This window comes from Gobio gobio (genome assembly GCF_949357685.1).
Source record: "Gobio gobio genome assembly, chromosome: 8".
Taxonomy (NCBI): domain Eukaryota; kingdom Metazoa; phylum Chordata; class Actinopteri; order Cypriniformes; family Gobionidae; genus Gobio; species Gobio gobio.
In genome coordinates this window covers 50,519,896-50,543,297 of record NC_137114.1, presented here as the reverse complement: position 1 = coordinate 50,543,297, position 23,402 = coordinate 50,519,896, and the positions used below count along the sequence as shown (strand labels likewise).

The 23,402-nt window shown below is 42.5% G+C and overlaps 1 long non-coding RNA gene across 1 annotated transcript; it reads left to right on the top strand.

Annotated features, from left to right (window-relative positions):
* The first annotated feature begins 8,375 nt into the window (after positions 1–8,375).
* On the top strand, positions 8,376–11,092 carry LOC307130258. The gene is made up of 3 exons (XR_013817028.1): positions 8,376–8,438; positions 9,122–9,568; positions 9,822–11,092. It is a non-coding gene; the product is annotated as an uncharacterized lncRNA (long non-coding RNA).
* Positions 11,093–23,402: the final 12,310 nt, after the last annotated feature.

The window sequence follows — 23,402 nt, the reverse complement described above, 5'->3', positions numbered from 1 at the left end:
AGTGCGAACAAGGGCTTCGCAATGGAGGAACAGTTTGGGATGAAATGCTGGTAGTAAAATACCATGCCAAGGAAAGATTTGATTCTCCGGACAGAAGGCGTGCACTCATCGTCCTCCATGAGGTCTTGTACTGTCATCTTGGTGATGACCTCCACTTTGCCAGGATCAACGGCCACACCCTCGCCATTAATGACATGTCCAAGGAATCCGACTTGTTCTCGAAGCAGATAGCACTTCTTCGGAGCCAGTTTCAAGTTATTCTCCCGCAACCTCTGGAACACTGTATGGAGCCTGGACAGGGCCTCATCCTCTGACGATGCAAAGACGAGAAGATCGTCAAGATAACACAGGAGTTTTGTGAAGTTCATGTCCCCAAAAATCCCAATCATCATCCTCATGAAGGATGCTGGACTGTTACACAGTCCCTGTGGCATGCGATTATATTCATGCAGTCCAAGGGGGGTTGTGAAAGCTGTGTACTTCTTGTCGTCTTCGTGCATTGGAATGTTGAAGAAGCCAGAAGTGAGGTCCATCGTACTAAAGAGGCAATTGCCACCAAGAGCAGCCAGACAGTCAGACTGGTGCGGCAAGGGATGGGCGTCCTTTAAGGTCCGGGCATTCAGCCACCTGAAATCAGTGCAAATCCGCAACCCACCGTCTTTCTTCCACACCATCACCAGTGGCGAAGCATACTCACTTGAGGACTTCCTGATAATCCCTTTTTCCTCCATATCAGTGAGAACCTGCCTCAACTTCTGATAGTGGGCAGGAGGGACTCTCCTGTAAGGCAAGCGAAAAGGGCGATCGTCAGTGAGATGAATGCGGTGTGTGTATCCCTTGACCTCACCACAGTACAATGAGTGCTTGGAGAAGATGTCTTGGTATTCAATTAATAGCTGTGTGAGCCTAGACTTACAGTCTTTACTAACCTGACATGCGTCTATGTCAACATCACTTAAGCCCAACTCTGACAGGCTTTTAGCCAACTGACCAGCTGAATAGGCACTGGGCAATGTGTCAAGTTTCTGTTGCAGTATGTCATGTACTTGTTTCTCCGTATGAGATTGCTGTATCTCAATGTCAGGTTGTTTGTTGTGTGCAACTGGTTGTTTTTTTTCTGAAGCCACCTGTAGACCCTGAAAAGCATCTAGATCCTCGATTGCCAAGCATGGAAACACATCAGCCAATTTGCAATTTCTCTTCAGTGTGACAGCTTTGTCAGATGGGTTCGATCTTCTGTGTGGCTTGAATGACTATTCGGGTCCCCTCAGGTGCTTTGGCACAGCAGTCCTCATACAAGCGAGCTGGGTCGTGTTTATCAGAGAGGGATTCATTTACCTTACCCACACTGCCCCTCCCAGGGTGTGGGTTTTCTAGTTTAACTGTTGATCCTGTCCACCAGCGCTGTTGGCAGCTTGAGAGCGTTGCTGGTTGGTCTGATCAGGACAGTCCCTCTTCCAGTGGCCAGGTGATAAGCACTTTAAACACCTGTTCTCTCGCCTGCAGTGAGACAATGTTGAATGATCAGAAGCCCTACATACCCTGCACACCTTTTGAAAAGAGTGAGGGACTGCGGCTTGAGCTCTGAGGTTAACTGGCATTTGTGTATGCTGTGTAACCAGTCGGTCTAACAAGTTCACCAAACTCCTCATGCAGACATTGTCAACACTTGCAGTAGTCATAGACACCGGAGATGGCACAGACGGTACAGCGGTGTTTGAGGCTGGTGTATTATCAGCCATAGGCACATGCTGGGAAAGGACTTTGTGCTCTACTGTGCTCACCTTGAGTGGCCTAACAGTTGCAGCTTGAGTTTTCTGTCCCTGCATGTGCTCATCAAGCCTCTCTTGGATCTCACATGCCGACCATTTCTCAGCAGACTTGAACTTGAAAACACTTGCAAGAGACTGGTCTGGGCAGTATTTGATGAACATCATACTGACTTCATGGCCCGGGTCATCAATGCCACGGCCTTGCCTTTTCAGATACTCATCCGCTACATCAACTGTTTTGTTTAGCCGTATCCAGTATTCCATAGCATCTTCACCTGGCATGGGCAATGTATTGTAGAAATCTGCTAAAGGCATGTTTGAGTAACTCAGTTCGCTGAAGTGTTGTTTCAGAATGTCAAAAATCACATGGGGATTTGCAGTATGGTTAATAGATGTGTCGTTACGCAGCTTTATCCTCACCACATCCCCTGCTTTGCCCATAAGCTTTGCCAGGACTTCTTGTGAATGCTCAATCACTGGAATAGCTCGTTTCTTTAAATACAGAGTCATAAGATTTTCCCATTCATGAACTGTGAATTTGTCTGAGCTATCACCCCTGAATATAGGAGGCTCTCTTACGTCTGACTGCATGACAACCTTGACGTTAGGCAATGTCATCTCTGAGGGCTGTACAGGAGTACTGGTGTTGTGTGTGCACCTGTCAGATTGTAGCTTAGCTGTATTGGATTCACCTATCTTCTCAGCTAACTGTGTAATGAGTGAGCCTAAGTCTGGATTCTGCTCGACTTGGCTTGGCATGGCACGATCTACATAACGTGTAGAGGTAAGCTGTGGGGTGTGTAACGCTGTGACACTAGGCCCTGGTGTTCTGGACTCTAAGGGTCGAAAGAAAAAAACCCTCCCCACACCAAACTGGTCCTCGATAGAGTCACGCTCAGCATTGTCAATTTCACCCTCTGCAAAATATGTGTAACCCTCTGCCATATTTCAGTCACTCCGTACACAGAAAAGAAATATGAGAGTAAAAAAAAATATATATAGCCAATAAAATAAAATCTAAATGACTAAACTGAAAGAGCACCACAAAAAAAAATCTAGATAATCACATCAATCAGCAATCAATTGCACATCAGTAAAGCACTCTCTTAAATGCTGTTATATTGAAGACAAAAGAAAAGAAAAAAATATATATCAGGTTGCAATCCCAGGGAATACCTGACCACGGTAAAAGGCGATTGAATGCAGCTTCCCACGGCGAACGAGCTGACGTCGATCTCCAGACCAATCCTTGAAAGGTCACGGCACCATTGTAACGGGCGTGCTGTATCTTTAACAGTTTGTTAGGTTGGATGCACGTCCACTAACTCTCGTATATTCTGCGTTGTGTTCTTGTTGTGTTGAATGAAGGAAAGACGCAGACCACGACCAACTGCTGATTTCTCTTTTAATGAAGGCGAAACAGCAAATGTGTTTCCTCTCAGCGAGCCTGGTGCAGACTGTACAAATCAACAAAAAAATACATAAGGCTCTGTCACATGCAGTCTCCTCCACACAACACACAAGTCTCAAGCTCCTCCTCTCAGCTAGTCTGGCGCAAACTGCATATACATATACTGATGACACTTACTATTATCAGCAAAAATACTTTTAAATAAAAATGTGAAAATGAACTGAATAAATTATAAAATGCTCAATGTAATTGACAACATGAATTTCCTTTACATGCTTAACACAATCAATGTAAACACTATACCGGATGAATTATAATGAACATTATACACATACCTGTACAAATCAACAAAAAAATACACAAGGCTCTGTCACATGCAGTCTCCTCCACACAACACACAGGTCTCAAGCTCCTGTTAGCAGATAAACATACAGAAAATCCTGTAGACTAGCACGTGGAAACATGTCTACTTTAAAGCTTGCAAAAAGTCTGTTTACAAGGTTTACGTTCAATTGACATTAACTGCATGTTCACAACCTCAAAACTAACGCGTATACATGCATAAAACAAGGTTTGCATCATACAAAAACCAAAATAAATGTTTAAAACTGACGAGCAAAATAATACATTACCTCCTCTCAGCTAGTCTGGCGCAAACTGAAAGAAGCGCGTGCATGACGCCACAAAGCCTGCGACACTTTTAAAGTGACAGTACAGGTATTAACACTATGGTCTGAATACGACATCCAGCCATAAATATTGGCAATAGAACATCTTAAACGTATAGAAAACAATGTTCATCAGGATTTGGTGACATTTCAACCGTAAAAGTAAAGATATAATTTCAACCTGGTTACACATGCTTGATGCTCTGGAGGAGCTTAAAGATTTATCTGAAAGTTTGCAGTCAAGGGACATATCTTTATCTCGAGCTGTGCACCTGGTGGAGAGAGAAGTTGATACTTTTCTAGCTAGACAACACAACCCTTGACCATACTACAGACAGGCAGCTAAAGCAGTGGAGACTGGAACCTTTTATGGGGTAACACTGCAAAAGGACCCTATAGAATAGAGTTTGACAAGGGCCAAATTGTGATGGCTAGACGACTGGGTCAGAGCATCTCCAAAACTGCAGCTCTTGTGAGGTGTTCCCGGTCTGCAGTGGTCAGTATCTATCAAAAGTGGTATCTGGTGAACCGGAGACGGGCTCATGGGCGGCCAAGGCTCATTGATGCACGTGGGGAGCGAAGGCTGGTCCGTGTGGTCCGATCAAACAGACGAGCTACTGGAGCTCATATTGCTCAAGGGGCCCTATCTTGCACCCAGCGCAATTGACTTTGTACACCGACGCATGTGTCATTCCTATTTTGCACCCGCGCAAAGCGCGCTTTTCCCTCCACAGAAGCACGTCGCTAAACTAGTGAATGCACTTGCGCTCCCTGGGCGGTTCAGCGCAAAAAAGGAGGCGTGTTCCGGCGCAAACAATCCCTGGTGCTATTTTGCTATTCCATTAAACAATTGCGCCACTGACCAGAAAAAACCTAGTCTAAAGTCAGTGGCGCGTTGCGCGTTGTTCATTATGCTATTTTAAGGGCGCATGCTTGACCATAATGTATAGCGTGCACAACGCGCATACACTTTGCTCATGTAATCTACACAGATGCAACAGTTATTTTTGCAAATCATAAATTGTTACACTAAAAAAATATTAACACATGAGATGACGGAAATCATTGTGGTGTGCCACGAAGATGTGAACAAATAGGCATAAATCTAGCTTACAAATGATTCAGGCTAATTGTAATAATTAAGGATAAGACCTGTTTGTCCAATAGTGGCAAGACATATATGTATATAAGGACATCTGACAAATTGGTTTGTCCGTCAAGAACCAGGAAAAATGTCAAGAACCAGGAAAAATCGACTGAAAAACTGAAAAAACTGAAAGACTGAAAAAAAAAGACTGTGAAATCACCTTTACCATAGCCTAATGTACAACATTACAACTTCACTTCTCTGTCTTTCACTGCTCTTGAACATCAGTCTCCTCGGCTGTGAACCGCTCCTGGCGTGCGCCTGGTAAATACGCCATAATAATAGCAACCCATAATGGAACTTGCGCACCTGCTTTTAAAGGGAATGTTGGATGACGCTCGGATTGGTTTATTCACGTTACGCCCAAACCACACCTATGAATAATGAAGCTACTTCAGACCAACCCATTTTAGATTTGCGCCGGGCGCAAGAGCCATTTATCCCGCCGGGAAAATAGCAACAGCGCCGAGACCCGCCCACAAAGTTACTTGCGGTTCGCGCTTTGACACTTGCGTTTCAGATCGTTAAAATAGGGCCCAAGAAGTTAATGCTGGTTCTGATACCACAGCACACCTTCAGGAGTCTAGTGGAGTCCATGCCTCGACGGGTGTCAAGTCCTCCTCTCGTTCAACTTCCAAAGGACACAAGGACAACTCAAATTTCTGACTCAATCACTTTTAATTTTCTTTTTGTTTTGGCAGTTGATTCAGTAAATTAGGTTAAACATTTTCAAATGTTTTAGTAAAGTTTTAACATTTAACAGAATTTTACAATTTTAAACTTGTACTATCCTTTTGTATCCTATACATTTAATTTTTTCCAAACTCAAAATGAAATATTTTAGCACAAACTAATTTAACTAAATAAATGAAGCAATTTCAAACACCATGAAATTAAATAAACATTTCACCAACCATTGGCGTCTTTGGACTGAACCTTTGAGTGAACTTGGAGAGTCTTCTTTCTCAAGTTTCTTTTGTCTGAATGACTGAGAACTCCATGTCTTAACAGGTGCTCTCAATCAGTAACAATTACTGATCCAGTGGTAAGCAGTCAGTTTGCTGCTGCTGGTGCATTCTGGGAAATGTAGTTTTTTGTGACCCATCCCTGAGATTTGGCTCAACAACGGGTCAGGGCTATTTTGGCAGCAAAACAGGGATCAACACAATATTAAATATTGTTTATTGAGATATAATGATACTAAAATATGTTTTACAAAAATACTTAAATGATGTGCAAGTGAAAAATAATCTATAATAATAATCATCTAATAGCTGTTAAACCATCTGATATGTTTGATTTATTTCATGATATTTTTAATATAACTTACACATTTGTAAATCTTTTGCATACCATTTAATTATTTATTAATGTATAGTTATGTTTTGAGAGCACATGATATTTATTTTATTGAAAACAAAAGGGCGATTCACACTCAAAGATGCTGCTTACATTTGTGTTTTATATCAGGTATGTTTTCTGTGTTAAACTATTTTCTTGTATAAGTGATTTCTCAGCTCAGTTTAAAGCGAAACTGCTTCCTGCTGCTGTCCCGTGTATAAATCCATAAATCTACACTCATAACTGGAGACACACATTAAAGAATGTTTTCATAGATGTCAATCATTTATAAATTAAAACATTTCTCACGTTCACTTCAGGTTTGTGAAAGAATATTGTGGACTTGTGCCATCCATAGGCTCTGTATAATAAATGTCCTAAAACTATTATAATTCTGAGGCAGGAACTGATTTTAAATAGGGATGGGCAACAGTGGTCGAGTAATCGAGTACTCGAACGTGACAGCGATCATCGATCATGAGAACGATGATCGCCCTGAAAAAAAATATATTTGTCTCTTTTTTATTGGTTATTGCATCGTTTTGCGGAGGTCTGATTGGTTAGCGTTTTACAGCACGCCTCCAGACCGCGGCGAAATAAAGGCGTGCACTGCAGTGATGTCTGGAATCATGAGATCATTAAATGGTTAGTGCAAGATGTGCAGCGCCAATCTGTCATAGCCTACATAGCATTATAATGAAAACACGATGGAAATAGAAAGCTGTAAATGATCTGTGCTTAGTTCCCCGTGTATCAGCTGATCCACAGAGAAACTAGCGAGAACACTCAGACTAGCGCGTGAAGTTCATGTGAGCATCCGCGTCCTTATCTGCAGATGCACGTTGTAAGATTACTTTTATGTTGTCTATATCTGATTAATCTAATATAAGAAGCGTTTGGTTGAGCTTAATAAGCTAGAAAAGCGCTGCCGTTATACCGGCTGTTGTTCATTCTCTTCAGTTTCAGCTCAAACGCATATTTCATGCTCGACATGATGGTTTAGAGACAGTCATATTCTTTTTAGTTAGGCTATTTCTTTCTCAGAATCATTGATATTAGTAATGCAGCAGTGCTATACTGTTCTCGTATTTTTTAACAGTAGACCTAGTTTATTTAAAGTTGGTTTTTCGCTATGAGTTCGAAAACGCGCAGTGATGTCTGTAAACGCTTCGATCATGAATAATAAAATTAAGTAACATGATGTGCAGAGTCAATCTGTCAAAGCATTATAATGAGAACAGGATTTTAATAAAATGTTGTTTCTGTGTGCTTTCGTTGTCCGTGTATCAGCGTTGTTGGGAAGAGCGCATTCAAAATGTTCCGTTTCAAACCCTTCGCCTGTAAAATCTAGCACGCTGAAGTTCACGTGCGCATTCACGTCCTTTTGTGTTGATTTATGTCGTAATAGGTTCATAATAATCTTCATATTAATATTGATATAGGGTGCGTTTGGTTGAGTTTATTAACCAGCTAGCAAGCTCTGCAGGGTGGTGTTATTTCACAGTTTCAGCTCAAAGGCAATGCTCGATATTACTGACTTGGTTATTTGAGGCGGTCATTTTATAAAGATGTTTCTTTTTCAAAGACATTTATGCATCATAATCTAGCAGTTATTTTTTGTTTTATATGTTCATGTTTTCATATACCCGTTTTCATGTCACGTTTGTATTTGTCAACAACCATTTTCATAACTATTTTCATTATCTCAATGACGGACATGCCCCGCCCCCTGCACATGCCCCGCCCCCAATTACTCGAGTACTCGTTTTTGAGACCTATCGATGATCGAAATGAGAAATTGACAAAAATGCCCATCCCTAATTTTAAAACATAGATTTCAAAGGTTTGTCTCAGCTTGATAAATGAAATGAAACTGGATCTAAACTGGACTGAGACAAAGATGTTTTCAGCAGCTCGGGTTAATGTGGTGCTGCTGTTATTTCGAGTCACCGAGCGCCCCCTGGAGGAAACAAGCGAGTAACGTTTGCTGCTCAATGCGTGCGGCAGGTGTTCACGACAGCTGAGAGCGCGTTTGCGGCAGCTGGAGAGCGCGAGCCTGAAAAGTGAAGATAGATGAGAGAACGGACAAACTATAAGAGGTAAACAAACACAACTAACGTCATATAAGGGATTCAGTTATTTTTTTATTTAATAGATGTGTAAGGTTTGTTAAATATGTTGATAACACAAATGACAGTTGGATGTGAATTTGAATGTGAGTTTGTGAGTTTGTAAATTTACATATTTATGAATTGTTTTGTGCATGATGATCACTGGCTTGTTTGACTTAGTTCATATGTTGTTAGATAAAAATCATAAGAGCTGTGATAAAATAACCAAATAGTCTAGGGATATATGACATGCACTTAGATCATATCTTGTACAGCAGTTTTTATTCACATTTTGATTGTAGAATGACAGAGCTAAATTTTGGCTCATAAATCTGATATTTGATAGACTCATGGTCTCTTGTTTTCTGTTATTACCCTTATGAAAATTAACCATGGTTTTACTACAAATAAAAAAAAACATGGTTATTATAGTTAAACCGTGGTAACCACACATTAACCATGCTTTGGTACTCTAACCATAGTTTAACCATGGCATTTGTGGTAAAACTGTGGTTATATTAATGGTTATCAATTAGCCAAACAAACATGATTACTACACTTTTACTATAATAAAACCATGGTTATTTTTTGTAAGGGTAAATCAGGGTTCACTTGAATCTTAACATTTATCCTCCTTGAACTGGTTTTAAATACTCAATGTTTTATTTCAGACTCAATGGAAGTGAAAGAGCAAAGACAAGAACTGAAGGTGAAATCTCAAGGTGATGATCCTGTAGTTTGTTTCAGTCTGTCGACACCAATAAAATGTGCTTAATGTGCCAATTTACAGCAGATCTCAGACATCACCATAATGAATGAGGTGAAAACAAAGACTTTTGGCTTTTCAGCAGCTCAGTTAAACATTATGGCCTGTACTTTTTAAATGCAGATTGAATCAAAACACAGTGATCACAGTTCACACCTGCAGTGAAGCCCCTCCCACAACAATTCACCAATAAATACTGGGAATATCCACATCTTCCTACAAGAGAAGGACAAACTCCAGGTGTAGCAGCTGAAATCTGTGTGACTGTTTAAGTTTATTAAAGAGGAGATTGAAGACATGAGTGATCCAGATCCATCCAGAATAAAACATGAACATACTGAGGAACAAACAGGTTGGTGTCCATTCTTGATTCTTCAATGTTGACTGCTTTGGTGGATGTGAATTAATTAACAGTATATGGATGAGAAATGTATCTAAGTTATCATAACCTTGTATAGCAGTTGTAAAACATATTTTAACTATATTAAGAAATGAATGTCAAAGCAAACTTTTGCCACATGAAAGACCAGATACCTGATCTCTGTTGCTTTCTGCTATTAAATCAGGGTTCACTTGAACTGATTCTAACTTGATGTGTATTTTAGACCAGGTGGAAGTGAAACGGCAAAGACAAGAACTGAATGAAGAGGAGGAGGAACATCATAACCTTAAAACTCAAAGAACAAAAGCCAAAAAGCTGCACACCTGCACTCAGTGTGGAAAGAGTTACACGCAAAAAGGACACCTTAACACACACATGAGAGTTCACACTGGAGAGAAACCGTATACATGCGCTCAGTGTGGAAAGAATTACACAAATAAAGGAGACCTTAACAAACACATGAGAGTTCACACTGGAGAGAAACCGTATACATGCACTCAGTGTGGAAAGAGTTTCGCATATTTATCTGATCTCAAGTATCATCTGCGCATTCACTCTGGAGAAAAACCATTCAAGTGTGATCAGTGTGGTAAAGAGTTTATTTCATCATCAAATCTAAAACAACACCTGACAGTTCATTCAGATGAGAAGCCTCATGTGTGTTCTCTCTGTGGAAAGAGTTTTTCAAGGCAGGATAATTTTAAACTGCACCAGAAAACACATAATGAAGTGAGGGATTATATGTGCTTTGACTGTGGGAAGAGCTTTACTACAGCTATAGGTCTGAAACAGCACGAAAGAATTCACACTGGAGAAAAACCTTACAAGTGCTCATATTGTGACAAGAGTTTCACTCAGGCTGGAAATCTGAAAGAACATGAGCGAGTTCATACTGGAGAGAAGCCGTACCACTGCACTCAGTGTGAGAAGAGCTTCACCAAATCAAAGTATCTAGTGACTCATATTAAAAAGTGTTGTTCTGTGTCACAGTGAGCAAATGTTTTCTTCAGATCCAAAACGTTCAAGTAAATCATTGTGTGCCATCCCTGGTGAAAAAAAGTATACTTTATTGTATTTTATATATTTTCTTTTTCAATAGTAATTCATTAAAATGTATTTAAATGGCAGCATATTTAAAATACTGTATTGTGTGACATTATTTAATTCAAAGTATGTTGTACAAACTATAGTCAAGTAATAAAGTATATTGTTACTGACTACAAAGTAGTGATGTTCGGTTCTTGAACGAATCGTTCTTTTGAGCCGGTTCACTAATCGGACTGAATCGAACTTTAGTTCCAGTTTGATGACACAAGACGCAAAAGCCAAAGTAGCACCTCCGACTAAAAAATAACTGAATGAGTTGGTTCAACCAGCTGTCGAAGTTTGCAGAGGATGATTGAGTTAGCGACTCAAGTCTGAGGCACGTACTGGAAATATGCTTTTTATGACTACTGTAATTATATACATTTTATTAAAACCTGCAAAAACCTTTCTGTCGAGAGATTCAAATATTTTTTTAACTGTAGTTTATTGTGCATGCAGTTTATATTTTGAATTGTTAAGCAAAATGTATAAGTTTATATGGCTGGTTTATTATTTCTCTATAGGCTACTTTAGACATAACATATCCACGTTTATGTCTGTCTGTAATCTGTGCTGCATGTGCAAAACTTATTGGTATCTTATCCAAGATGTGGGCTACTCAATATTGGTCAGTCATATACTATCCAACATCAAGGATCCGCGAATGAAACTGTAACCACAAACACCATTAACTTGAATTGGTTTTATTAAATAGGTCTTCATTTTGAGACTGATCTCATGAAATAGCGTATGTATGACACGCCAATTTGCTATGCCATTTTGGCGTGCTATCAAGACGCATAATCGCTTTTTAGCGTGTTTATCAACGCTGTTTCATTTCATCCCCCTACACTGCTCCTACACCTAAACCTACCCATCACACACATACACACACACACTGCCCCTGCCCCTAAACCTACCCATCACAAGAAACATTCTGCAATTTTACATTTTCAAAAAAGCATCATTTAGTATGTTTATAAATCCATTTACATTCACGCGTAATCACACGGCATAGACAAACACGCGTAATCACACGGAGTACACATACACGCGGAATCACACTGCGTAGACATACATGCGGATAGCTCAAAATGCGTACAGATAACACGCCATTGGCTTTAGAAAGTGGCGTGTATGTTTACACAAAGTCATGATGTCATGTTGTCATTTTATTAAACATTTTTTTTACTATGGTTTTGTTCTTGCAAATTATGTTTTAAATTGTTGGGGTAATATCTTAGGACCCAGGACCAGTAGTGAAAAATGAAGACCAAGAGTCAGGAGTTAGATTAATTAAAGAAAAAATTTACTGAAGAATAGTTTGCAGTTTCATCAGCAGAAGCCAGAGTCTCTCGTGAAATCGCAGGCCAGACTCTAACTTACAGAGAATTTTGCCTACCAGTTATTCTGGTTACAAGGACATTGATTAAATCAACAATAACAGATGGCCTAAGCCTTGATTGGCTACAGAGACCTAAAAGCCTAAACATTTGTCACAAATGTATAGATATGCCGGAATGGCCTCGATTCTGACCATTATCAAAAGAACACCCAATACCAAAACAGCGATACAGCCACAGCTATCCTTCACGAGAGAGAGCCATGCATCCTGGCTGGAGGTCAACCCAAGCAGCTGAAGAGACTAGATTTAAAACTACAAAATCATCCTTAAACTAAATATATAGAAGTATGAAATCACACAGAATTACAATCATCTTTAATAAACTCAATATATGAAAGCAGAGAAAGAGATACATAGATTCATTATCCTTGATTATTCAGGTTATGGAAATAGTACAAAGAAACATTGAGAAGGATAGGTGTATAAAAGAAGAGACACAGGTAACTGACCTGCCCCTTCAAAATCAACGAGTTTATAAGGACAATAAACAAGAAGTTGATAAGATAGTTGATAGATGTTCTATAGTACTTTAGACATAAAGAACATATCCGTGTTTGTTGATCAATGCCTGTAATGTGTGCTGTAGTTGCGCAAATTTCAGTCGATAAATTAATTAACTGTGAAAACAACACCATTAGCTTAAGTGAATGAAAGGCAACAATAAGCAAAAGGCACTCACTCAACTTTATTTGATTTTTTTAATATGCATTGACACAGATTAATTTATTTGAATGTTTCCTTGATATAACATGACACTGAGAAATGCATAAAAAAGGCGAAAAGAAATGCATAGTGAGTGACATCATTGCATGATGACATCAGGAACCTATGAATCAGTTTTTTGAACCAATCAGTTTCGAACGCAGCCAGTGTGTTTGGGGAGTTAAGTGAATTGTACATTCTAATTCTTTACAATCTTATTCAAATTTTATGTACCCATAAAAATGTTAATTCATAGTGATTGGAAGTTTGCAGAGAAGCTCACAGAGGACTCTGTTATGGGGCTTGAGTGCGCTGATAGCTACTTCTTGTGTTGGATTGTGTACCAAAGCACCAAAGAATTCATACTGGAGAAAGACCTTACAAGTGCTTATATTGTGACCAGCGTTTCACTCGGTCTGGACCATAGAAGGTAAAAAAATATGGACGACACGACTTCATTGACTTCCGCTGACCAGAGTTGAAGCTTTCATAGGCCCGTACACGGCGCTGACATCTTGGGACCGAGTCTGCGCAGTAGCGATCTCGGGACCGGAGTTGCGCAGTAGAGAGCAGGAAGTAGAGGCACGATTATCAAAAGCCCACCCACACTCTCACAGATGCAGAACAATTCATTATGTTGGTGTGAAATAAACAGTTATAGAAATGTAGAAATTAAAGCTAAAGCTCCAACCTCCTCCCTAAAATCCCGAAAAAAGTCTGTTAGTGCCTAAGTGACAACTTCACTCAGAGAAGCCGTCAATCTCAGCTGTCAATCATAACGTAAACTTTAAGGGTGGAGGGAGACAGCCTTCGCTCCAACCCTTCTTGGAGGAATGAGAGCACGGACCCGATCTGGCATTTTCAGGGGGCTTCTTGGCCAGGTGACGAAGAGGTTCCACTTCAATGCATAGGCATGCCGAGTGGACTCTGCCCTAGCGGAAGTGATAGTAGCCACCACCGGAGGTGCGGGTGCCAGAGGGTGCCCCGTCTCTGAGTGAGGAGGTCCTTCCTCAGAGGGATAGGCCAGGGAGGGGCTGTTGCAAGGAGTAAGAGTTCCGGGAACCAGGTCTGGCCGTGCCAATATGGGTCAACCAACATGACCTGCTCCTTGTCTTTGCTGATCTTGCACAGGACTCGTGCGAGAAGGCTCACTGGGGGGAACGCATATTTGCGCAGGTCCAGCGGCCAGCTGTGCGCCAGTGCATCCGTGCCGAGCGTGCCCTCGGTCAGGCAATAGAACAGGCTGCAATGGGAAGAGACGTGGGAGGCAAACAGATCTACCTGTGCATCGCCGAACTGTTCCCAAATCAGCTGGACAGTCTGGGGATGGAGTCTCCATTCTCCAGGAAGTGGCTGAGACCGTGAGAGCTCGTCGGCTGCACGGTTCAGGACTCCCGGGATATGGACAACACGAAGGGACCTCAGATGCTTCTGACTCCATAGAACAAGATGGTGGGCGAGTTGAGACATACGGCGGGAGCGTAGACCACCCTGGTGGTTGATGTATGCTACAGTTGTCTGACCGGACTAGTACATTTTGACCCTTCAGCAACGCTCAGAAGCGGTGCAGGGCGAACCGTACTGCCAGCAACTCGAGGTAATTGACAAGCAGGCGGCGCTGGGGTCCTGTCCCTGAGGGCTCAGGGATGGGAATGTTAATTCTTTCTTTAACCACATTAGGGTGCTGCTGACCCAGGGGCCAGCAGCTGAACAAAAGATTCTCCCCCGGCCCTCCACGGGCAGTATATGTTTTATAGCAAAAAATATCTGCATGGCTTCTTTTTTCCACCGGCCCTAAGCTGTCGGCTATAGGTGCGTCCCTCTGGCGGTGATGAAACGTTTGCCGCCGAATACGTCACTCCAATTTCTTGCGAGATGCCGCGGCCGACTACCCGGCGGGCCGCCTGCTTCATTTTCTCTGGCGGCTGCCTCTGCCTAATGGACCGCGGCCGGCTGGTGGCAAGCCGCTTTCTCCTCACAAGGATTTCTACTCTCAAAATCGAACAGCCATGTTGGCTATGTTTGGCATGTTGGGAAACAGAGTGGAACTGACAGCATTTTAACTAGTTTTCACATTTGAAACGATTATAAAATCATTTACATTACATTTACATTTATGCATTTAGCAGACGCTTTTATCCAAAGTGACTTACAACCTGGGGGTACAATAAGCGATTGGTCATGAAGAGTCGAGTGAGCGCAACAAGTGCCCGAAATACTTAGTCCGTGTACATTTCTCAGTGTAGCACAAACTAGAGTAGGGAGGGAAAAGGGAAGAAAGAGGAATTATTATTATTATTATTATTATTATTATTATTATTATTATATGAGGTTAAGTGCTCACGGAAGAGCTGAGTTTTTAGTTGACTTTTGAATGTTGTCAACGAATCAGCGTTTCGGATGGTGGTTGGAAGATCGTTCCACCAGCTGGGAACGTTGAATGAAAATGTTCTGGAAAGGGATTTTTTGCCTCTCTGTGATGGTACCACAAGCCTTTGCTCCTTAGCTGAACGAAGGCTTCTGGTGGGGGTGTGGATTTGTAGAATCGAGTCAAAGTATGCAGGAGCTGAGCGCGTGGTGGATCTCAAGGCAAGCGTCAGCGCCTTAAACTTGATGCGAGCAGCAAGTGGTAGCCAGTGCAGAGAGATGAAGAGTGGTGTGACGTGGGTCCTTTTGGGCTCGTTGAAAACCAGACGTGCCGCTGCATTCTGGATCATTCGAAATGTGTTTGGAACGCACAAGAGGGGAGTCCAGCCAGAAGCGCATTGCAGTAGTCAAGTCTAGAAATAACCAGGGCCTGGACAAGAAGCTGTGTTGCGTGCTCTGTTAGGAACGGTCTGATCTTCCTGATGTTGTAGAGCACAAACCTGCACGAGCGAGCTGTCTTAGCAATGTGTTCTCTGAAGGACAACTGGTAATCAAATGTAACTCCAAGATTTCTGACTGACTTTGAAGGGGAAATCAGGGATGTACCTAACTGGATGGTGAAGTCATGTTGCATAGTGGGACTGGCAGGGAAGAGGAGGAACTCAGTCTTTGCCAGGTTGAGCTGTAGGTGATTTTTACTCATCCATGCAGAGATGTCAGCCAGACAGCTGGAGATTATTGCAGCTACTGTGGGGTCGTCTGGTTGAAATGAAAGGTAGAGCTGAGTGTCATCAGCATAGCAGTGGTATGAGAAGCCATGTGCCTGAATGATGGGACCCAATGAAGTAGTGTAAATGGAGAAAAGGAGAGGTCCAAGCACTGAGCCTTGAGGGATTCCTCTCCTCTCCAGGCAACCTTGAAAGACCTACCTGTGAGATAAGACTCAAACCAATGGAGCGGAGTCCCTGTGATGCCCAGTGATGAGAGGGTGGACAGAAGAATCTGATGATTGACCATGTCGAAGGCAGCAGATAGATCAAGGAGGAAGAGGACTGATGATTTGGACTCAGTTTTAGCTATCCGCAGGGCTTCAGTGACCGACAGTAGTGCAGTCTCTGTGGAGTGGCCCCTTTTGGAACCGGATTGGTTAACATCCAGCTGATTATTCTGTGAGAGGAAGGACGAAACCTGGTTGAAAACAACTCGTTCTATGAATGGTAGGAGAGAGACAGGTCTGTAGTTATCTATGAGTGATGAGTTTAATGTGGGTTTCTTAAGCAGTGGAGTTACCCGAGCCTGCTTGAAAGTGGTAGGGAAAGTGCCGGTGCAGAGAGATGTGTTGATGATGTGTGTGAGTGCTGGTAGGAGTGTAGGAGAGATGGCTTGAAGGAGGTGTGAGGGAATGGGATCGAGAGGACAGGTGGTAGGATGGCTGGAGAGGAGAAGTTTAGATACTTCGGCCTCAGTGAGTGTAGAAAATGAGGAGAGAGGATGTTCGGTTGTGGATGTGGCTGATCTAAAATCCACAGTGCGCGGGGGTGAGAACTGATTACTGATAGTTGTTGTTTTGTTTGTGAAGAATTGTGCAAAGTCGTCTGGAGATAGGGAGGTGGTGGGAGGTGGTGGAGGAGGACATAGCAGAGAGTTGAATGTCCTGAAAAGTGTGCGTGAGTTTGAGGTGCTGCTGATCTTGTTTTGGAAATAAGAAGATTTAGCTGCATGTATTTCATCCGAGAAGGATGAGAGCAGAGACTGATACTTAGCTAGATCAGATGGGTGGTTTGATTTATGCCACTTCCTCTCTGCTGCCCTGAGTATCGTCCGGTGTTCACGAATAACATCAGGTAACCAAGGGTTAGAGGGAGTAGCTCGTGCTGGCCTAAAGGAAAGAGGGCAGATACTGTCTAGACAAGAAGTTAAAGTGGAGCATAAAGTGTCAGTTGCAGTGTTAACATCCATAGAGGAGAATTGTGTGGGTGAGGGAAGGGAGGATGACAGAGCAGAGGAGAGATGAGAAGAAGAGAGTGAGCGCAGGTTTCGCCTGAAAGTAACTGGTGGAGGAACTGGTGGTGTGTGAGTAGCAAGTTGAAGATTAAATGTGATGAAGTAATGATCTGAGATGTGTAGAGGTTTGACCAAAATGCTGTCAGTAGAGCAGCTGCGTATGTAAATGAGGTTCAGATGGTTACCAGATTTGTGGGTATGTGACGTGATGAGGCGTTTGAGATCGAATGAAGCTAGGAGGGTGTGGAAATTGGGGGGTGGAAATCATAATAGCCTATATGTGAATTATATCAAATATTAGTTTTTTTGCTCCAAAGCCATTAGGGTTTATAACAGATTCTTGACTCTTGATTCCATGGTAAGGTTAGGTTTAGGAAATTACATTTCAATTTTCACTTGATTATTTGCCTGTCGAGTGTGTTTAAACAGTGTTGGTCAATTTGACCCATAACGGATGTAATACTTTTTTTTTAGCATAATAGGAGGGTTAAGAAAGTTTGAAAGTTCATTTAAGGATATTGAACACTTTTATTTTTGTATTGCCCTTTTTCCATTTCTTTTTGGACTGACTTTAAAATAGGCATGACAAAAAATTAAACAGTAGCCTACTCTTAACTTAGAACTTCATGACATTTTACTTTGTTTTCAAAACCCATATTTTTCTGGAAATAAAAATATATTATCAATTATTTAATTATTTTTGAAAAATTCTATATTCATAAGACATGAATAACTCAAAAGAAGCCCTCATATATTACCTTTTATAAAGCTGATTTTTACAATATACTTTGAAACCCTTTCAAACATGAGGTCACAAAACAAAAAGCTTATGTAATGGGGTGCCCCCTGAAGGTGAGCTCTGGTGCGTGAGTGGATGGAGCTGGGCGGAAGTTAAGCTCGCGGCCCCTTTAAAAATGCGGTGATTTTCCCGTTCACTTCCGTTTTTCCTCTGGCATGATAGGCAGGTGTTGCGCAGGTGCATCTCGAGAGCATTCTGGTTTGCATTAAGCATTGTGCTCGTTCAGCGCCGTGGACCTGTAGGGCTGAAAATCCTCTCATTTTGGGCCTGAGGGTGTTCAACCGCATCGACGCATTTTGGGGGTACGTCACTGCATATGATTGTTGCCGCATTATTAATTTTAGCAGTGGCACTTATTAATGGTGGCCTATTTATTTAGCGTGATCCAGACAGTATTGGTGGATTGTTCACCACTCTTACCGAGGGCCGGTTAATTCTGCTGCAGGTAGGTTTTATGTGACTTTGTAAGTCGGTTGTTACTGAATGTAATTTTAGATTCTATATTTGTTATATAATTACAAATGTGGGTAACTATTTTATAGAAATCGGTCTGCTGCTGTTTTGCTGCTGTGCTGTGCTGTGCGGTGGCTCGTCACTGCGTCCCGCAAGGTTTCCTTCAAGTACACACGATCGTGTGTGTGGGTGTATGCCCAATCGCACCAACCTGAGTTAACGCGCCTCTTTGTGAGCGCGTCTTCCTTGGTGCGCGTCTTCCTTGGTGAGCGCGTCCTCTTCAGAGCGCGTGTTCGAGTGAGCGCTTGCGTGAACGCGTGGTGGAGTGTATGTGTTGAGACCATTTGATGTTATGTTTCCTTTTGTGATGGATTTTTATTGTATTTTGTTTCTTGTGTTGTCGTTTTATTTTATTTTTGTGTTTTGAACACTGTGAGTGGCCATTGTCACCTTTTTGATTGTTTATCAATTTCTAACCATCAATAACCATTAAGGGCTATTATCTACTGTGACAGGAAGGTTTATATTTATTTTGCTTGTTGTGTGGATTGTGGTGTTGGTTGTTTATTTGGGTGTGCTTGATTTCGTTTGTTTAATTATTTGTATGGTGTTAATTAAGGTTGTGTGAAACTTTAATTCTTTTTTTCTTTTTAACCTTCCCTTCATAAGTGTTGAATTATTTATTGGGATCTTGATATTCAAGAGATACATTCACAGGTGGCCACGGGATGGTAACGTGTTGTTGTTGTTGTGTGTAAATGTTATTTGATTTTGTATATTTTCTTTTGAAGTTGTTTTATGTATGGTTATCCTTTTAAACCTCTACGAAAGGTTGATTAAAGATTTGATGTACACATCTCTGCTTGTCTTTTCCATTTGTTTGGGAGACCTGTAGTTGAACATTTACAATACATATATTTTATATTTGGCGGCGGTAGCCTCCGCCACATTTGGCGTAGTCAGGCAGGGTCTGGTTTCAAGCAGAGGTGTGTGCTTCTAATTCTTGGATGCTTGGTTGCTGGTTTGAAATTAGAAGTGAATTTTTTTTTTTTTTGTTTTGTGTTTTTTTTTGTGTTATAAATTTGGATGTTGTGTGAGTATCTATTTTACAGCAGCAAAGCAGCAGCGGGCAGTGATCAAGGCAAGCTTTCTCGAGACTGGTGGTTTCGTAAAATTCCAGTGAGTAAGGTATTTTTTTTCTCCCCTCTTCTCTTTTTGCGTTTTACTAATGGAGAGTGAGTTGGAAGAGCTGCGACAGCAGGTCCAGTCCCTGCAGTCGGAGAATGAGCAGTTACAGCGTCAAGCTAATTCTGCAGCAGGGCCCTCGATTAGTGCTAGCTCGGCCTCTGACACAAATGTTCGTGCCCCCAGTATGGTGGATGCCCCCAGGCCCATAGCAGAGCGTGTTATTCTCGTCCCTAGAGAGAGACGATGTCCCATATTTAGTGGAAGGGGAGATGAGGATGTGTTTGAATGGGTGGAGGAGATTAAGAGTAATTTACGGGCTCGGAATTTATCAGTAAGGGAGGAAGCTCTGTTTATCCTTGATCATCTAGGGGGGTCTGCCAGAAGTGAAATTAAGTTTAGATCAAGGGAAGAGCGGGAGGATCCAGAAAAGGTGTTTTCTGTGTTAAAGGAGTTGTATGGCTGTGCGCACTCCTATATTTCCCTTCAGGAGCAGTTTTTCTCACGTAAACAGGAACAGGGGGAGTCCTTACAAGACTTCTCACATGCTCTTTTTGCTTTGATGGAGAAGGTGGTACAATGCGCTCCAGGTGGTGTACCCAACTCAATTACTTTACTCAGGGATCAGTTCGTAGAACATGTGACTGATAACAGCCTATGCCGTGAGCTTAAGCGCTATGTCCGGCTCCATCCACAGTCAACCATTTTGGATGTAAGGAAAGAGGCAATTAGGTGGGTTGAGGAGGGATTTCGTCCTGATGCACGGGAAAGAAGTTACTCTGTTCCATCTCTCGCTACTCAGTATAGAGTCCAAGGACATAGTTTACCTCCCAGTGCTAGAGAGAATCAGACCGAGTTGGTTGAATTGAAGGAGATGCTGAGGGCCCAACAAGAGCAACTCAACCAGCTCACTCAAGGCCTGCAGCAATTGCAATCTCGGCATGCGTTTAATCAGCCTAGGCGGGTTAACCCTATTATTTGCAGGCGTTGTAACCAACCAGGCCATATTGCTCGAAATTGTGTTTTGGATTTTCATAGATCTAGCGAGCAGCAGGCGTCTTTGTCACAGAGGGGTAACTCTCTGAATCCTAGTAGGCCGACGGAAAACTTCAACCCCCTGAATTGATGAGCCACACTTCAGGAGGGGTAGCAGTTGGCTCTCGGCTCTCTGAATTTGGTGGGAACCAGGCCATTTTTAAATTATTAGGTAATTGCCCTTCTGTCACTATTACTATGGGTGGGGTAGAGGTTCCTTGTTTATTGGACACTGGGTCAATGGTGACCACCATTTCAGAGAGGTTCTTTCTCCAACATTTTGAGCCTTGGGGTAAAGAGAAGTTGCATAGTTGTGGGTGGTTGCAGTTGCGTGCTGCAAATGGCTTAGATATACCATATCTGGGCTATTTGGAGTTGGATTTTGTTGTCCTGGGGAAGAGAATACTGAACAAAGGGGTACTTGTTGTGAAAGATCTGTCCCATTCCTCCTTACCCGGTGGGTTCCCTGGGTTGTTGGGCATGAATGTTATTCAGGAGTGCTATAGGGAGTTGTTTAGTCAACATGGGCAGAATCTTTTTGACCTTCCTACAGTGAAAGAGACACCTGCGTGGCATTCTGCCTTGCAGTATTGTAAGAAGACTGAAACTGATGCGTGTAAGACCACAGAACGTCTAGCTAGGGTTGGAGGTAGAGAGGGGTTGCGAATCCCTGCCGATTCATTGCGTTTTGTGCCTGTTACATTCTCCGTATCAGTAGGATCTTCACCTGTGCTGTTGTTTGAGCCTTTGGGGAAAGAAAATCCGCTTCCTGCTGGCCTATTGGCCTCTGTATCTCTCGTACCAATTGCCCGAGGGGTGGCTTATGTACCTATAGTTAATGTAGGGGAACAGGATGTCCTACTGCAGCCTCATGTTGTGGTGGGCACCTTGTGTAAGGTCCAGACTGTTTTGCTGTCAGGTGGGGGTGATCTTGTTGTACCATCAGAGGAACAAGTTTGTCATCAAGCCACTATTGCATTGCAGTCTGTCAAAGTGGATAGAGTGGAGGAGGCAATTGAGAACATGGATTTGCTTCAATTACCTCAGGACAAACAGGCTCAGGTCAAGTCCCTTTTGCGCCAGTATAGATCTGTTTTTTCAGCTCAGGAGGGTGACTTAGGCTGTACGGAGCTCATCGTTCATGAGATTCCCCTGCACGATAGTGAGCCTATACGGCAGAGATATAGACGTCTACCTCCTTCAGATTATGAGGCAGTTAAGCAGCATATTCACCAATTGCTACAGAGTCAGGTAATCAGAGAGAGCGCCAGTCCGTATGCCTCTCCGATTGTAGTTGTGAGGAAAAAGGATGGTCAGATTCGTCTTTGTGTTGATTATAGGCAGTTGAACCATAAGACACGGAAGGACGCTTTTCCTCTGCCCCGGATCGAGGAGTCACTGGATGCCCTGTGTGGAGCCCAGTGGTTTTCCACATTGGACCTTGCCAGTGGCTATAACCAGGTTCCAGTGGCAGAGGAAGATAAGTGTAAGACCGCTTTTTGCACACCCTTTGGGTTATTTGAGTTTAATCGAATGCCCTTTGGGTTGTGCAATGCCCCTAGCACCTTTCAACGCCTCATGGAGCGCATGTTCGGTGACCAAAGGTTCCAGACGTTACTGCTTTATTTAGATGACATTATAATATTTTCGTCTACCATTGCACAGCACTTGGAGAGGCTGGAAATGGTCTTTGCCCGATTACAGCGGGAGGGACTTAAGGCCAAGTTAGAAAAATGTTGCTTTTTCCGGCAAGAAGTGGGCTATCTAGGGCATGTGGTGTCTAGGGAGGGTGTGTCTACAGATCCTGCCAAGATCAGTGCAGTGGCTGAATGGAAGCGCCCAACTAACGTAACTGAATTGCGGTCTTTTTTAGGATTCGCAAGTTATTATAGGCGTTTTGTAGAGGGGTTTGCTCAGTTGGCCTCCCCGTTACATCGCCTTGTTGCAGAACTGGTAGGGACAAAGAAGAAGAGGGGTTCTGGAAAACCGATTGAGAGCTGTTGGACTGAGGAGTGTGAGCAGGGGTTTCAGAATTTGAAGCAGCGATTGGTGTCTGCTCCTGTACTGGCATATGCAGATTTCTCCCTCCCGTTCGTGTTAGAAATTGACGCTAGTCATTCTGGCTTAGGGGCTGTGCTTGCGCAAGAAAAAGATGGTAAGATGAGGCCAGTGGCATATGCTAGCCGGGGACTTAGACCCACCGAAAGGAATATGCAAAATTATAGCTCCATGAAGTTGGAGTTATTAGCCTTGAAATGGGCTCTGACTGAAAAGTTTAGAGACTATCTCTTAGGGCAGAAGTGTACCATTTATACGGATAACAATCCCTTGAGCTATTTGAAGACTGCTAAACTCGGTGCTTTAGAGCAACGCTGGGCTTCCCAGCTAGCAGTGTTTGATTTTGATATTCGATATCGTCCTGGCCGCACTAACGGTAATGCAGACGCTTTGTCTAGGCAGTACACCGTGGCTCCTTCTCAACAGCAGGAATATGGTACTGCTCTGCCGACCACTCTGGTAGAATTGTTGGACCGAGGGAGGTCAATAGAGGCAGTACAGAGCACAATCTCTGCTTTTGCTACAACCTCAAAAGTCGACTTACGACAGGCACAGGAGCAGGATTTGGTCATTGGTCCGGTTCTGGATTTCTTTTCTTCCAAAGTGTATCCGAATAAAGAACAACGTCAGTCTATGTCAAAGAGATGCTTGGAATTGCTTCGTCAGTGGAGCCGGTTGTTTGAGAGAGATGGCTTATTGTATCGTTGCTT